The 3,684-nt window shown below is 43.7% G+C and overlaps 1 non-coding gene across 1 annotated transcript; it reads right to left on the reverse strand.

Moving 5' to 3' along the window:
• Positions 1-3,088: 3,088 nt before the first annotated feature.
• Positions 3,089-3,195, reverse strand: LOC111724501. The gene has a single exon (XR_002772796.1). It is a non-coding gene; the product is annotated as a U6 spliceosomal RNA (small nuclear RNA).
• Positions 3,196-3,684: the final 489 nt, after the last annotated feature.

Raw genomic sequence — 3,684 nt, forward strand, 5'->3', positions numbered from 1 at the left:
GAGAACTCGAGGGGCTATCAGGAAGCCATGGAAACAAGCAAATTCCCATTGCTCCAGCAACTGGATCCTGAGAGCTCTCCACTGTCCTTAATACTTGGCTTATATTTGAGCCATACATCTCCCACTCTTCTGGCACCGAAGGACCCTGGGGTACTTTGCTCAGCTTTTCAGGTGGGAAACTTAAATTTCCTCCTTTTGCTATATTTCTTCCCCTAAAATGTCTGTAAATGCTCAGTCTGGGTGGGGAAATCTGTATCCATTGCCCTGCCTAGGGCCCCCAGTTCTAGATATTTCCAGAAAGTGCAAGGAGATTGGGTTTTCTTAGATGATCAGGGTGAAGTGAAGAATCTAATCAGTCCCTCTTCTCCAAAACCAGGGATGGAAGCAGGCAGGCCTGTGGACTCCAAGCAACATTTAGAGGGCAGCTCAGCCCTGGGCAGCAGACATCCTGAATCAAGGTAAGGGTAGAGCCAACACCCTAGAAATAGTGAGGCCTGTGACTGCATCACAGCCTTTAGGAAGAGACCAGACCTATTTGCTAAGCAATATCCCCGTTCAGCGCACCTTAAAGGTGCAAGCTTACACCAGGTGTGGTAGTTCACACCTGTAATCCCAGCACTCTAGGAGGCTGAGGCAGGTGGACTGCTTGAGTTCAGGAGTTGGAGACCAGCCTGAGCAGGAGCAAGACCCCATCTCTAAAAAATAATGTGGCAGGCACCTTTAGTCCCAGTTACTTGGGAGGCTGAGGCAAGAGGATCACTTGAGCCCAAAAGTTTGAGGTTGCTATGAGCTATGATACCATGGCACTCTACTAAGGGTGACAAAGTGAGACTCTGTCTCAAAAAAATAAATAAAAATAGAAATAGAAATAAATAAAGGTGCAGTATCCTGCCAGGCCTGCAGGTCTACAGGTTGGGATGCCGAAAATTTCCAGACTTCTTTCCTTCACTTCTCGTAATTAGGGAATGGCAGGGTTGGGTTTCAGGGTCAGTCTCTCTGGGTTTCTGTATTCAGCAAGAAGCCGCTGTCTGGCTGTTGCTGAAATGGCATAGGACCTGCCTCTTGTAGCACAGGCCGTCATAGTTCCACAGACCCCTCTCCAGCCCTGTGAGTGTAGTTGGTTATTTTGATAATTTCCCTTGGCCATTATTTGTTTATATTTCACAAGCCCCGCCCTTTCTTCACTTTTTTTTTTTTTTTTTTTTTAGAATGGCCTGGTTATGGCTACCCCATTTTCTAGCTCAGCCGTATTGTTGGCAATTTAATTTTTTTTTTTTAAGAAAGGAAAAAAGAAAAAGTCAAGAAAACTGAAAACTTCTTTTGCTGATCCTATCGTGGGGGTTCTGGATAGCGTGGGACAGAGCTGGGGTCTGTTTTAATATTTTTCCTTTTTGGCACAACCTTTGGCTTTAATATAGGAAGAATCCTTGGCTGAGCTTAACATGATGTCTGTCCCAACCCTCCAAAACCCCATCTGAAATGAGGAGCTTCCTCTACTCCCTTGATGGATGTGACAGTTGTATCAATGCTTGTGCCCTCTGGAAAGTTTGTGCCGAGCCTTTCCAGGGTCTCATCAGAAAACTCTGGAGTTAGACTATTAATTTTGAAGGCACTCCCCCCACCCCACACACACATATAAGTTTTTCTTGGAGCTATATAGCTGGGTTCACCAGGCCAATGAGATAGAAATTATACTTCTGTATCCTTAAGTACAGGCTGTGCTGGGCCTCGTTCACATACACACCCCCAAGGACTTCAACTTCATTCCAGGCTACCTGGGGCATCCCTTGATTCCTAGGGTGATTGGCAAGGTGAAAAGAGGGGGAGGGATAGTAGATGTGATTATTTTAATATGTAGGTGGGATTAGGGTTGGAGAAAGAAAGTCTCCTCCCTACCATATAATAGCTTCTCTTCTTTTTGGAGTTTTTTCCAAGCCAGCTTGCTATAGGCCTGGGCAGTTGGGTCGTGGCTCCATTGAGATTGGGGTAAAGGGATACAGTTTGAGGGGAGTAGGGAACAGGCATAGGTCCCAGCTCCAGGACACTGTGCTCAGGAATTTGAACATGCTGCTCTACTTAGTCCGGTCACTACATTTCCTCCACTCCCCTGCTCCCGCCTGCCTCACCAAGGCCCCTACTCTCCTGTCCTTACCCTCAGATGGAGCCAGGAAGCTCAGGTAAGGCTTCCTCACCTTCGCACTACTGACTCTGCAGGTGCCGATTGGGTTGTAAGTGCTGTTCCACGGTGTTGACTGTTCTAATAATAAACCTTTCACTCAACTCTAAAAACAAAAGAAATTATTGTTTTCAGTATTTCCTCTACATATCTCTAGAACCACTTTAGACAATGTTGTAATTTTTTGCTCCAAGCGTCAAGCATAATTTAGAAAACTCAACAGGAGCGAGAGGTTACTGCGTTTACTTGTATTTTTGTTCCCTGTCTTCTTTCCTCCTTCCTGATGCTCCAGTATTCCCTTGTCCATCACATCCTTTCTGTTGAGGAACTTTCTTTGGTCATTCTTTTAGAGTAGAGCTACTGGCAACAGATTCTTTTGGTTTGCCTTCAGTGGAGAGTATCTTGATTTACCTTTCATTCTCGAGGATATTTTCACTGACTATAGAATTCTGATCTTTTCTTTCAGGGCTTGAAAAATGTTTTGCATCTTCTTTCTTTTTTTTCTTTTTTTTTTTTTTTTGGCCAGGTTGGGTTTGAACTCGCCACCCCCAGTATATGGGGCCGGCACCCTACTCCTTGAGCCACAGGCACCACCCTGCATCTTCTTTCTGGTCTCCATGGTCTCTAGTGAAATCTCTGCTATCCCTCAAATTGTTTTTCCAGTGCGGGTAAGATTCATTTCTCTCAAGAGTTTATTTTTCTTTGTCTTTAGTTTTCAGGAATTTGACTGTGATGTGTCTTGGTCTGAGTCTGGCTCCTGTCACTTAAAGGAGTGTTTTCAAGGTTCCTTCAAGTCGCAGCTCCCATCAGTACTCCATTTCCTTTTACAGCTGAATCATTCATTGCGTGGATATACCACATCTGTATCGTTCATTCATCAGTTTATACAGTTTGAATTATTTGCACTTTTTCTTTTTGATGGAACGTTTCACGAATTTGTGTGGCATCCCTGTGCAGGGGCCATGCTAATCTTCTCTGTATCCTTCCAATTTTAGTACACGTGCTGCCAAAGCAAGCACAGTATTATTTGCACGTTTGAGCTATTCTGAATAATGCTGCCTCAAACCTGGGTATAGGTCATGCAAATTTTTCAATGGATGTATGTTTTTGTTTTTCTTAGGTATGTACCTAAGAGTAGACTTTCCAGGTCATGTAGTAAGTCTATGTTGAATCTTTTGAGGAACTTTCAGATTGTTTTCCAAGGTGTCTGCACTATTTTATAATCCCACCAGCAGTGAATGAGGGTTCTATTTTCTCTCCATCCTTGCCAACCTGTGTTATTATCTATCTTTTTCATTATGGCCATCCCAGTGGGGGTGTTTTTTGTTTCAAAAGATACCTCTGGCTGAGATGATGGCGGCTTGGATCAGAGTAGTAATGGTGAAAATGGTAAGAAATGATGCAATTCTGGATCTATTTTGTCAATAAAGCTAACAGGTCTTGTGAAAGTATGATGAGTTTATGAAAGAGAGGAATCAAATGAGATAGTGGAATTGTTCCCAAAGTGT

This window comes from Otolemur garnettii, unplaced genomic scaffold, assembly GCF_000181295.1.
Source record: "Otolemur garnettii isolate 467f Iridium unplaced genomic scaffold, OtoGar3 scaffold00023, whole genome shotgun sequence".
NCBI lineage: Eukaryota > Metazoa > Chordata > Mammalia > Primates > Galagidae > Otolemur > Otolemur garnettii.